Genomic DNA, 14949 nt, shown 5'->3' on the forward strand with positions numbered 1-14949 from the left:
AAGTTCAAGTTAGAGAGGCACCAGGAGCCCACCTGAAGAACAGGGTCAACTTATAATTTCAAGTTCAAGAGGCATCAGGAGCCCGCCTGAAGAACAGGGTGAACTTTTAGTTTTCAAGTTCAATTTAGAGAAGCATCAGGAGCCCGCCTAAAGAACATGGACAACTTTTAATTTTCAAGTTCAAGTTAGAGAGGCATTAGGAGCCCGCCTGGAGAACAGGGTCAACTTTTATTTTCCAAGTTCAAGTTAGAGAAGCATCAGGAGCCTGCCTGAAGAACAGGAACAACTTTCAGTTTACAAGTTCAAGTCAGAGAGGCATCAGGAGCCCGCCTGAAGAATAGGGTCAACTTTCAGTTTACAAGTTCAAGTTAGAGAAGCATCAGGAGCCCGCCTGGAGAACAGGGTCACTTTCATTTTCCAAGTTCAAGTTAGAGAAGCATCAGGAGCCCGCCTGAAGAACAGGAACAACTTTTAGTTTACAAGTTCAAGTCAGAGAGGCATCAGGAGCCCGCCTGAAGAATAGGGTCAACTTTCAGTTTACAAGTTCAAGTTAGAGAGGCATCAGGAGCCCTCCTGAAGAACAGGGTCAATTTTCAGTTTCAAGTTTAAGTCAGAAGCAGCAAGAACCCACCTGAAGAATAGGGTCGACCTACGGTCTTTAAGTAAAATCAAAAGTAGCACGGGCCGCCTGAAGGATAAGGTTTGCAAGCTCAAGTCTACTCCAAATTCAAGTTTATTTCAAGTGCAAGCAGCAGGATGCCCGTCTGAAGAACAGGGTCAACTTTCAGTTTTCTTCAAATCCAAGTCAGCAGGATACCCACCTGAAGAATAAGGTGAATTTTCAGTTTCATGTTGAAGGATCAAATGGAGATTCAAGGAAGATTCGAGACAAGAAGTAGATAGGATCTTGTATTTTTCTTTTATTTTTGCTGTAATTTTCCTTTTTATTCTTGATGTAATGGCAGGAACCGGGGACCGGAACCTCGACGGCACCTCAATCGGCTCTCCACCTCGTTATACTCCATCGCTCTTCTCACTTCTGAACTACACGTGGCCTGATTCCTTTATAGCCAATGATATGTAGGCAGCTCAGATACCAGGGTTCGGTCACAATCTTTTTATCCATCTCTACCTTCTTTTGAATAAGTATCGGGTCAGAACTCAATTACGTTGTTTACTTATTTCTTTGCTTGAAAATACTTTGTGTTTTCATGCAAAGAGGGGCAGCTGTAAGCACGTAATTTTTGACCCATCATGTTTTTGAGCTATTTTTAATGTTTAAAATATTTATTTAACTTAACTTAACTTTAATTTTTATGGAGTTTTAGCCAATTCTTACTTCAAATTACAATTTAAAAACACAAAAATATTTTTCATCTTGTGTTTAAGGTCAATTAGTATATTTATGACCATCGCCTCTAACGTAACTTCAATTCCTTTTGCTTGAATATATACTGAAGGCTCTTATGGTCTGTATATATATCAACATGAATGCCATACAAACAGTGCCTCCACTTCTTTAGTGCATGAATCACCGCGACTAACTTTAAATCGCGGGTCGGGTAATTCTTCTCGTGGTTTCTTAGTTGTCTAGAAGCGTAGGCGACGACCTTACTATGCTGCATCAATACACAATCCAATCCAACTCCCGAAGCATCATAATAGATAGCATAACCATCGGTCCTTTCTGGAAGTGTCAAAATCGGTGCTGAAGTCAATCCATCCTTCAATGCCTGGAAACTCCGCTCACAAGCATCAGTCCACTGAAACTTAATTGCCTTCTGAGTCAACTTTGTCAATGGTGCTGAAAGAGAAGAAAAACCCTCTACAAATCTCCTGTAATAACCTACCAAACCTAGGAAGTTATGAACCTCTGTCTGTGTCGTGGGTCTAGACCAAGTTTTCACTGCCTCAATCTTCTGTGTATCAAACCGGATACCCTCACCTAAAATAATATGACCAAGGAAGGCTACAGAATTCAACCAGAATTCACATTTAGAAAATTTTACATACAACTTTCTTTCTTGTAGAACTCTGAGTACAGTACATACATGATCTGTATGCTCAGCCTCTGAACAGGAGTAAACCAAATATCATCTATAAATACAAGCACAAACAGATCTAGAAAGGGTCTGAACACATAGTTCATCAAGTCCATGAATATTGCTGGGGCATTGGTCAACCCGAACGACATAACTCGAAACTCAAAGTGCCCGTATCTGGTCCTGAATGCTATCTTGGGAATATCTTTCTCTTTAACCCTTACCTGATGGTATCCAGACCTCAAGTCTATCTTCGAGAAAAACCTTGCACCCTGCAACTGAACAAATAAATCATCAATTCTCAGGAGCGGATTCTTATTCTTGATCGTCACCTTATTCAACTGCCTGTAACCAATACACATCCGCAAGAAACCACCTTTCTTTCTTACAAATAACACAGGTTCTCCCCACGGTGATGTACTAGGTCTGATAAAGCCTTTTCCAAGCAAATCCCTCAGCTGTTCTTTCAACTCTCTCAGCTCTGCAGGTGCCATTCTATACGGAGGAATAGATATCAGTTGGGTATCTGGTAATGTGTCAATAGCAAACTCAATCTCCCGCTCTTGTGGAAGGCCTGGAAGCTCATCGGGAAACTCATTAACCACCGGGATAGACTGAAGGGTCGGTGACTCTATTTTCACATCCTGTACCCGAACTAAGTGATAAATATAGCCCTTTCTGATCATCTTCCTTACCTTGAGATAGGAGATAAACCTACCTCTTGGCGATGCAGTATTACCTTTCCACTCCAGAATTGGCTCCCATGGAAACTGGAACCGAACCATCTTTGATCTACAATCAACGTTAGCATAACAAGAAGCCAACCAATCCATACCCATTATAACATCAAATTTTACCATATCTAACTCAATCAGGTTTTCTACTGTAGAACGACGATGAACTACTACTATACAGTCTTTATATACCCATCTAGCTATCACTGGATCCCCGATAGGTGTACACACCTCAAAAGGTTCAATCAACTCAGGTTCTATCCCAAGCTTACTAGCAACCAACGGAGTGACGTATGATAAAGTGGAACCTGGATCAATCAATGCATATACATCATATGAGGAGACTGATAATATACTTTTAACAACATCAGGTGATGACTCCTGATCATGTCGACCCGCTAGTGTATAAATACGGTTCTGAGGACTGCTCGAGCTAGATTCTCCACTTCTGCCTTTACTACGACCAGCTGGTGCTTATGAACCTTACCCAGTGAGGCGTGCTAATGATGACGAACTGGCTACAGATCTCGCTGACTGAATTATACTTGCACCACCTCTCATCGGACAATCTCTCATAATGTGGCCTCGATAACCACAAGTATAACAAATACCCAACCCTACAAGGCACTGCCCGGCATGCTGCTTACCACACTGAGCACATCGTGGCAAGGGTGGCCTCATCTGACTTGACTCACCCATATACTGAGAATTAAAGGCCCTAGAACTCTGACTGGGCCTTGAATATGTGGAACGATCAAATCTCCTATCGGAAAACTGGATGGGTGCACTAGCCGATGGCTGGGCTGGATACCTCGGGTACTAATATCGCTGACCACCTCGAAACTCACTAGAAGGACCTGGAGATCTCGCTCTCTTAGTCTGGCCCCTATCATGATCACGATCGGCCCTCTACTTCTACTTACGCTCCTCTACACCCTAAGCGTATGCCTGAATACGATAAATATCTATGTTTGGCTGAAGTGAGACCGACATACAGTCATTAAGCAGGTGCGGCTCCAACCCATCACGAACTGGTGAACCCGATCCTCCATCTTAGCTATAATAGTGGGAGCATACCTAGCCAAATAATCAAACTGAAGGTTGTACTCCCAAACACTTATATTACCATGCCGAAGGATCAAGAACCTATCAACTCTGGCCCGTCTAAGCTCTGGTGGCAAATAATGACGAAGAAAAGCCTCTGTAAACTCTTGACATACTGCTGGAGGGGCATCCTCACTTCTACTACTCCCAAGACTCCTACCAATTAACTGCAACATCCCGAAGTATATAGGAAGCTAGCTCAACTAATTCAGTCGCAGTGGCCTTCATTACCCTCAAAGTTCTCTGTATCCTATCAATAAATACTTGAGGGTCCTCATTTGGATCTGCTCCAGTGAATGTGGGAGGGTCCAAATTAATGAAATCACGAACCCTCGCACTGATGGCCCTATCTGCATGACCAATACCTACCTCCTGGGGTCGAGCCTATACGGCCACTAATCGAGTCAATAGCTGAATAACATCTCTCATCTCCAAACCATGTGCATTTGGCTAAGGAACTGGGGTATTGGGGCTGGCGCTGGAGCTAGTTCCCCTCAGATCTCCTCCGGAGAGGGTAGGTTATGTGAAGTCTAAGATGGAGTCTCACTATGTGACTCTCCCCGAGCCCTGGTAACTCATGGCGCTCGACTTGTAATCTCATCATCCATGGACTTGCCCTTATGGGCGGCTGTAGCCTTCTTGGGCATCGCTGAAAACATAACATAACGTTAGGAAAATGAATTCTTATATCGTATGATCTACGATAAGAAGAGAGGATAACATCATATATGTCCTGCAGCTTTCTGTTTATAAGTGTGGTGCACAACACACTCATAAACAAGACTCTACTAGACACGGTCTATAGACAACCCTAGGATGGAATTGCTTTGATACCACTTTTGTCACGACCCAAACCGATAGACTTTGATGAGTGCCCGAGTTCTACCTACCGAACTCCCCTAAGCATACGTCTAAGATATAAACATGAAATGAGTGTAGGTCATGCATAACATTTGCCCCTAAACTGCTGAATCATGTGAATAACATACATGAGGAGACATACTCAAAAGACATATATACATATACATGCGGAATACAGTAGGTCGAACCGACAAGTCCACATATTATCCAACTAAAGATGACTCTCTACAGACCTCTAATAAAGTGTAAATGTCACAACCCGCACTTTGGGGTTGTGACTTCGGCCAAGAACCGGTGAGAAAAGGCTCTTCTGATTGTCTGACGTAGATCTGTCTACTCAAGTAACTTGGGATTTTTAATTTTAAGCATATATAAGGGGAGTATAGGTGATGAAAGCTTCGACCTTCCTCCCCCATACGTGCTGCCACCAAGTCGTATCGAATGAGCTACCTTGGGGGAGACCTCAAGGGCCTGCCTGAATGACTCAAAGGAGTGTCCTAGGTATCCATACGAGTTAGGAAACTCTATGTACGGCGCGATGCCTTCGGTCTAGCATTGGGCATCAAGTAGGAGCTGAAGGCTCGATGTGTGGGATGGCCTGCCCCACGGGCAGCCGAAATGTTGGAAGAGACCTCTGTGCCGATTGGATACTTGATGAACCTATCTTAGGGGCATCATATGTCGACTTGTGAGCATGGCTTGGGTTCAACCATGCGAGTAAGTGTCCGTTGGCCTAAACGTGTGGTTGTGGGGCGACACTGCACTATTCGGGATGGAAGTGTGTCGCGAGGGCTATGTATGGGCATAGAAAGAAAGACGCGCATGACAATGGCCAAGGACTAAAGGTTACCTTACTCGGGCGAAGCTCGAGCCGGCTGCGGATGCACTAGGCGAGTGTCAAGCTTAAGGATTAGGCTGTGCACGTGAGAGCGATGCTCAGTCTCAGGTGAGGGACAATACATGTCCTAAGCCAACCCTCAGGGCGCGCATGGATTATGATCCTAAGAGGAGTAGTGCCACGACTTGTCTAGGGACAAGTGCCTAGACATCTTACGAGTGGCACAATTGGAGCATGCCTTCCAGGAAGGCTTCATCAACAAGCACAGGATCGTGCTTGAAAACCTGGGAAAGGATGAAGGTTGGCCTATAGCGAGGGGAACTGCAGGTGCCACACGGGCAATTCGGTGTCACTGGCGAGCATAAGGAAGTTGGCCTGTGACACGTGGTATCAGAGCTATTCAGACTTACAGGTTGAGTTCTTTACTCCATATTTCTTTCATGCCTTTTATATATTGATTTTTATGCCTTACATAATCAGCACATTATTCGTACTGACGCCCCTATTAACTGGGGGCCTGCATTTCATACTCGCAGGTGCAGATAGACAGGTTGACGGTCCCCCTCCTTAAGATCCTAGCTCAACGAGAGTTGGTGTGCTCCATTTGATCCGGAGGTGCTATTAGGTTTTGGTACGATACTTTTGTATACATATAAGGGTATGACGGGGCCCATTCCCGTCCTTTATATAGTTTTACTGTCATGGGATGACTTCCTTACGTTCTCCAGCGACATCGAAATACCCGTGCGGCGCCTGCAGTTCCCCTTGCTACAGGCCAGCTTTCATCCTTTCCCAGATTTTCAAGCACGATCCTGTGCCTGTTGGTGAAGCTTGCCTGGAAGGCATGCTCCAATTGTGCCACCCGTAAGAGGTCTAGGAACTTGGCCCTAGACATGTCGTGGTACTACTCGTCTTAGGATCATAATCCATGCGCGCCCTGGGGATTCACTTAGGACATGTCTTGTCCCTTGCCTAAGACTGAGCATCGCTCTTGCGTGCACAACCCAATCCTCAATCTTGACACTCGCCTACTTCATCCGTAGCTGGCTCGTGCTTCGCTCGAGTAAGGCAACCTTTAGTCCTTGGCCATTGTCATGCGCGTCGTTCGTGCTATGCCCATACATAGCCCTCGCGACACACTTCCATCTTGAATAGTGTAGTGTCGCCCTACAACTGCACGTTTAGGCCAATGGACCCTTGCTCTCATGGTTGAACCCAAGACATGCTCACAAGTCGACACATAATACCCCTAAGATAGGTGCATCAAGTATCCAATCGGCATGGAGGTCTCTTCCAACATTTCGGCAGCCCGCGGGGCAGGCCGTCCCACACATCGAGCCTCCAGCGCCTACTTGATGCCCAACATAGAGTTCCCTAACTCGTATGGATACCTAGGATACTCCTTTGAGTCATCCAGGCAGGCCCTTGAGGTCTCCCCCAAGTTAGCTCATTCAATACGGCTTGGTGGCAGTACGTATTGGGGAGGTAGGTTGGAGCTTTCATCACTTATACCCCCCTTATATATGCTTAAAATTAAAAAGGCCAAGTTACCTAAGTAGACAGATCTACGTCAGACAATCAGAAGAGCCTTTTCTAACCAGTTCTTGGCCGAAGTCACAACCCCAAAGTGCGGGTTGTGGCATCCTCCCACACTCATTTTGTCATCGTCCCCGATGACACATCATGGCCTATGACATATCGGAGTTTGCCCCCTCATGTATGTACTTTGCGGCTCCCTTTGTCCTGTAGGTTGGACTTCCTCAAAGTCCTGTCTCAAAAGGAGTCGTGCCCCATACACTTCTCCCCCATGTATCTTCCAAGCGTGCCTCTGCACTTCACCTCCTTTCTGTGTTCACTTGGAAAGTGCCTCCGCACTTGCACCCTCTGGTGTCTAACTTTGTGATTGACCCATACTAGTCAATCACACCATGACCCTCACGGCCTTCATGTTCATCTGAATCTTTCCCTTCAATGGTAAGCACATCAACGTGCTCTTTGGCGCGGCTCTAGTAGCTCAATCGCTCACATAGCCTTCAACGTCCTCCGGCATAGCTCCCACAGCCTTCCGCTCCCGTAGCTTTTCCCTTGCCTTCATTACCTTGAAGATGTGTTGGATTCCGGACTCACTACTTTGCCTTTATGCCTCTTGCATAGGCGGGATTCTCCCACACTCAATGTGAAGGATACTTCTTAGCGCTGTCGTCCCACTTGGCATTCGTCCAGCTCTTGGGACGACTCTTGGTGAGTACTACATTCTCAAAGTCATAGCATCGCCGCATTCCCGAACAAAGCTATTTGTTTTCCAACTATCACTTCCTCAACAAGTACCCAATGCTCCCGGTAGTACTTCAATACTCGCCCTATAGACAGGTACTCTCTTGGTCCTGCTAGCACGGCTTCCCGGTTCGGTTGTGCCTCGCACTTGGACTCTCAACGGTCCCCGATCATTCGGCGTACCTCTTTCCAGAATGATGACACCTTCTAACTTGGAAATCCGCCAAATTCTGAAGCTTCGTTATTCCTTTGAATTCGTCTCCTCACCTTGACAATGCCCTCAGACAGTCCAAAAGTCTATCCCGTAGGAAAGACACTCAACTGATGCGTCGCACGCATCCTTTGCAAGATCTCCGCTATGATCATGCCCAATGTTTATAGTCCACGTCTCCCACCCTTTTTCAATATGGTTGCACGACCTGGCAAATATGGCCTTCTCTTGACCATCCGACTCATCGGCATATCACCTCATTCAGTAGCACCCTAGACTTTCGAAAAAAAGTGGAATCACCTATTTCTTTCTTCGACCAGCAGTATCGGATTCTCGATCTCTGGTGGTATATGAACATCAATATTTGCTTGACCTTCGAAGTTAGAGAGGAAAAAATGCAAAGGTACTTGGATAAACTACAGGTGACATTACATCAGTTCAAATAATTGACTCTACGACACGTGCCTTGGGATCAAAACAGCGAGGTTGATGCCCTTGCTAACTTGGGGTCGTCGATCGATAACGACGAGTTCAACTCGGGAGCGATCGTGCAACTCATGAGATCGATAGTGAAAGAAGGTCACGCTGAGATAAACTCAACAAGCTTGACTTGGGATTGGAGAAACAAATATATAGAATATTTGAAGACTGAAAAACTACCTTCGAACCCAAAGGAATCGAGGACTCTGTGTATGAAGGCAGCCCGGTTAAGCCTGTTCGAAGACGGTACATTGTTCCGGAGAACGTTCGATGTACCACTCACAATATGCTTAGGACCCGGAGACACTGAGTATGTTCTGAGGGAAATATATGAAGTCACCTACGGAAATCATTCGGGCGCCGAATCATTAGTTCAGAAAATAATCAGAGTCGGCTACTATTCGACATGGAAAAGGACGCGAAGGAGTTCGTACGAAAATGTGACGGGTATCAGAGGCATGCTCTGATGATTCATCATTCCGGGGATCTAGTACATTCAGTCTTGTCCCCCTGGCCGTTCATGAAATGGGGAATGGACATCGTGGTCCCCCTTCCATGGGCACCCGGTAAGGCTCAATTTATATTATTTATGACTGACTATTTTTCTAAATGAGTGGAAGCCCAAGCGTTTGAGAAAGTCAGGGAGAAGGAAGTCATTGATTTCATATGGGACCACATAATATGTAGGTTCGGAAAGCCGGCTGAGATCGTGTGTGACAATGGGAAGCAGTTCGTCGGCAGTAAACTAAGCAAGTTTCTCGAGGATCATAAGAACAAAAGAATCATGTTGACACCCTATCACCCTGTTACACCCTGTGCATCCCAAGGTGACGTAATGAATATGAGACTTGTTAATCATGATTTAAATGAGTTTAAAGTCATAATAGTGCTATATACGATGTTTTGCTAGAAAATATAAAGTTTGGAAAAATCAGATTAAAGTTGCGGAAAAACCGACTAAGGATTTGCCTTGTAATGGAGTTTTTTGAGCAATAAATTTTATATGCTATATGGGGTCTTTTTGGGACATATTATATACAAAATTGAATATCTACGAGTCTAGTTTCTAACGCATTAAATCGTTCGTCGATACGACATCGGAGTAGAGAGATATCCGCGTTATCGCGAGGCTACGCAAGCAGCTCGGTTGGGACCCACTTGAGACGACCACCGACCTTACGTATTTTAAAAGTTGTTTCAGCCTTATTTCGGGTCATTTCTCACCCAAATTTCGTCCAAACTCTCTCCAAAACCCTCCCTAACATATTCCAAGATCCCAAGAACCAAACTCAAGGGAAATCAACTCAAATCATCATCAAAGGTATTAAAGACTATAAGAGAATGCTTCTATGATGTTGTGGTGTGATTGAGGGCTATTGTGAGTTAAGTTGGGATAGGGTTTCGAGTTGTAGCTGCTATCCAACGTATGTATAACATCTTCTTGATTGTACCTAAGGTTAATCTTGTGTTGGTTGTGTTGTTTGAGTGAAAAACCATAAGATAGCACTTGAAAGAACATGGAATATGGTGGTCTTTTAGGTTGGACTGTTTTGTGGCTAAATATATGGTTTGTGGTGGCTGAAAATTGTGAGAAATAATTTGATAATATTTTGGCTGATGTTTTTAAGCTTTTCTAGGTGTTAATGAAGTTGATTGACGAAGAAAAGATGAAAAACAAGTGATTGACAATAAAAATTAAGTTGCTAGACATATGGGGCTGTTTTGGAAGGCATTTTGTGGATGTTTTGAACTGGAAATAATATAGTATATATAAGTATGATGTTCTGAAGGTTGTAAACTAATTTATGGAATAAGAGTTGGATTCAATTTATATCTTGTTATGAGTAAAAATGAGCTTGCCGCTCAATGTAATTGTTAAAATAATCGGAGAAACTCATATTGGATTATATTGTTGTTGTTGCTATTAATTGTTATAGTTGTTGTTGTTGGGATGTTGATGACCCTTAGCGGTCTTTGGGATGTATTAAAATTAGGGGAGTTGCTGCCCGATTTTCCTTAAGCTATACGACTAGCCAAATACGATGGTACGACATTATATGTTAACGGCAATATCATTTCACTTGTTATAGATGCAATAAGTTATGTTGAGCTTGGTTGAGTAATAAGGAAGAGATTATACATGTATGTTAAGGCTATCCATTCTTTCCTTTTGTCATGATCTATATGATACAATGAAACGAGCAAGCACGCCGCCTTCACGAATGATTCTATTCCTAGAAGTACTAGGGTTACCTATGTTCTTGATTCCCCATATATCCTACTATCATATCGCCTGTTCATGGGTCTCATGACATTTTGAGAGATCTTATTAACTTATTTCATTATGCACAATATTCATTTATGTAAGTGTATTGACCCATGACCAGATGGCGTTATATACACGTATAGTATATGTATATAGGGTATGGGGGAAAGGTTATGGCGTTATATACGCACCACCACCTGATCAACTGGTATACGTTTATGATTTCGCCCACAAAAGCTGAGATAATATGATGGGATTCCCTCAGAGGCTTGATGATGTTACGTACGCATATACCTATGCATGATATGACATTTATACGCATATGCATGACATTATAAATATTTTCATGATTCAGAAAACAACCGGCTTATTCTGCTCATGTTGAAGAAGAAAGTGATGGAAATCCATGGTTCCACGACATCAAGGAATACTTGGCAAAGGGAGAGTATCTGGAGCATGCGACTCATACTCAGAAACGCACACTCCGAAGGTTAGCCAACCACTTCTTTCAAAGTAGAGGAATTATGTACAGAAGGACTCCGGACCTGGGATTATTACGGTGTGTCGATGCCAAGGAGGCATCCAGATTGCTCGAGGAAATACATGCCGGAACTTGCGGACCACACATGTATGTCTTCATCTTAGCAAGAAAATACTAAGAGCAGGATATTTCTGGATGACTATGGAAATAGACTGCATCAAGTATGTTCAGAAGTGCCACCAATGCCAGATACATGTTGATATGATACGAGTGCCACCCAGTGAACTCAATACAACAAGTGCACCCTGGCCTTTATCCGCTTGGGGCATGTATGTCATCGGTCTAATCAAACCCGCTGCTTCAAATGGACATAGGTTCATTCTAGTGGCCATAGACTATTTAACAAAATGGGTCGAAGTTGCATCTTATAAAGCTGTAACTAAGAAGGTCGTCGCACATTTTGTTCGGGATCGCATTGTTTGTCGGTTCGGAGTGCTAGAGTCAATCATCACCGACAATGCCACCAATCTCAATAGTGATCTAATGAAGGCCATATGTGAAACTTTCAAGATCAAGCATAAGAATTTCACAGCATACATGCCGCAAATGAACGGAGTTGTAGAAGCCGCCATGAAGATACTAAGAAAAATAGTAGATAATTACAAATAATGGCACGAGAAGCTTTCATTTGCCCTGCTTGGGTATCGTACCATGATTCGCACATCAACTGGGGCAACTCCCTACCTATTAGTTTATGGTACTGAAGAGGTCATTCCTGTCGAAGTACAAATCCCTTATTTAAGAATTATACAAGAAGCTGAGCTCAACGATGCAGAATGGGTACAGAGCCGATACGAGCAACTAGCTCTCATTGATGGAAAGAGAATGAATGCGGTATGCCACGGTCAATCTACCAGAATAGAATAACAAGAGCTTTCAACAAAAAGGTCAGACCAATGCAATTCACACCGGGGCAGTTGGTGCTAAAGCGGATCTTCCCACATTAGGATAAAGCCAAGGAAAAGTTCTTACCCAACTGGCAAGGTCCCTACATGGTTCATCGGGTACTAACAGGTGGAGCACTCATACTTGCAGAAATGGACGGAGAGATTTGGCTAAAGCCTATCAATTCAGACGTAGTCAAGAGATACTATGTTTAAGATTGTTTGCATTTTTCATTTGATGTAACTGAACTACGCTTGACCTAATTACCGTTTAAGAGTGGATACGTAGGCAGCCTTGTGGGTTTGGTCACATCTTAATAAAATCTTCATTTCCCCATGATCAGAAATTGGGGCAAGATTGCAAGTTCAGCACACTTCGTCATATGCAGAACAATCAACAATATTGTCAGAAGTATTGCATTTAAACTGGGAGGAGGTCGCAATGTCTCTAAATGTGTCACAGTCACCGGTTCATCTAAATTATTTGATATCACAATTTATTACATTTCAAATAACTATATTTATCAAATGCATGCATATTTGTCGAAAACTTTGTTTCTATGACAGCCAGATGTTGCCCAGGATAACTCAAACAGGATCTCAAGACAAGAGCAAAGACAGAGCAAGAAGACAAAAGCACGAACCGACCTTTCCCCACAAAACTCACGATTTTTCTTTGGATGCAGGCACGATAAGGCAATAATATCCACAAATGCATCAAAGGCACTATCTTTATGACAACAAGTTACCTAGCGCAAACACCTCCAGCTAAGAAATACTTTGCTTTCTCGCTATCACTTGTTATTTTCTTGCATAAGGCTAAGCATTGCCTTTCTTTGCATGAGACTAAGCATTGTCTCCTCTTCTTGAATGAGGCTAAGCATTGCCTCCCTAATTGCATAAGGCTAAGCACTGCCTTTCCATGCATGAGACTAAGCATTGTCTCCTCTTCTTGCATGAGGCTAAGCACTGCCTCCCTAATTGCATAAGGCTAAGCACTGACTTTCCCTACATGAGACTAAGCATTGTATCCTCTTCTTGCATGAGGCTAAGCATTGCCTCCCTAATTGCATAAGGCTAAGCACTGCCTTTCCCTGCATGAGACTAAGCATTGTCTCTTCTTCTTGCATGAGGCTAAGCATTGTCTCCCTAATTGCATAAGGCTAAGCACTGCCTTTCCCTGAATGAGACTAATCATTGTCTCCTCTTCTTACATGAGGCTAAGCATTGTCTCCCTAATTGTATAAGGCTAAGCACTGCCTTTCCCTGTTTGAGACTAAGCATTGTCTCCTCTTCTTGCATGAGGCTTATCATTGCCTCCCTAATTGCATAAGTCTAAGCATTGCCTTTCCCTGCATGGACTAAGCATTGTCTCCTCTCCTTGCATGGGGTTAAGTATTGCCTCCCTAATTGTATAAGGCTAAGCACTACCTTTCCTGCACGAGACTAAGCATTGGCTCCCTTTTGGCATAAGGCTAAGCATTGCATTTTTCTTGCATAAGATTAAATACTATATCTGCTACACTACCTAAAACCTAGCACTATCCCTTTGTCACCTAGGGCTAAGCACCGCCCTCATCTTACATAAGACTAAGCCTTGTCTTGTCTCTTCCTCGCATATGACCAAGCATCCTATATTTGCATTTCATAGGCTGAAACATCGTCGCTTTGTCCAAAGGTGTCATAGTCCGAAGGCATCATTCTCATAGCCGGGAGACACCATTCCATGGCCTGAGGATCTCTCAAAATTGCACATCAAGGCGTCAGGAGACACCATTCCATGGTTTGAGGATCTCTCAATATTGCACATCATTATTCAAAGGCGTCATCGTCCAGAAGCACCATCCTCATAGCCCGAGGACACCATTTCATGGCCTGCGAATCCTTGTCATGCGCTTCATGGCCCAGGATGTCATGGTCTAAGGATATCATCCTCACCGTCCAAAGACAACCTTCATGGTCCAAAGGGAATTTGCATCATGTTTTAAATTTTTGCAATAATCCATATATATATTCGCATGCACCGTGCTTCAAGTTTTGCAGGTAATATATTCGCATGCACCGTGTTTTATGTTTTAAAGGTAATCCAGGAGGTAATCGTTCTACAAACGGGAGAAATCTTTGCTCCGGTTTCCGTTCACAATGTTCACATCCTTCAATTGTTTCAAACGTAACCGACCACCAGCAATTGCCCACTTTTTACTCTATGATCGTTTAGATATTTGCTCTATGATACATCCATAACATTTCAAATTCACATTCATGACTTCGCATAAATTCATTCGATACTATCCTATCCAAAAGAACCCTTTTCGAAACATACGACCATTCTTATAACAGCTCCATCGGTTTCGTTCACCGTTGGATCCAGAACTACACACGACCTGATTGCCGTAACACCAGAGATATGTAGGCAACTCAGGAACCAGGGTTCGACCTCCATTTTTTCAAATCACATCATTCCTCACTCAATTCGACCAAACTTGGTCATCATATTTTTTACCCGACAACTCTTTCATCATTTCCGGGTAAAGAGGGGCAGCTGTTGATACCCAATTTTACCCTCATATTTCTCTCAAATAATATATATACTTTCAAAGCATCATTATATAGTTTACGAATCTATACAAGCATTTTCTATAATTTTCCATAATATTTGGAGCTTTAAAATTAATTTTACTGCATTTAAATTACTTGAATATTTATTAATTACT

The sequence above is a fragment of the Nicotiana tabacum genome, chromosome 2 (assembly GCF_000715075.1).
Source record: "Nicotiana tabacum cultivar K326 chromosome 2, ASM71507v2, whole genome shotgun sequence".
Classification (NCBI taxonomy): Eukaryota; Viridiplantae; Streptophyta; class Magnoliopsida; order Solanales; family Solanaceae; genus Nicotiana; species Nicotiana tabacum.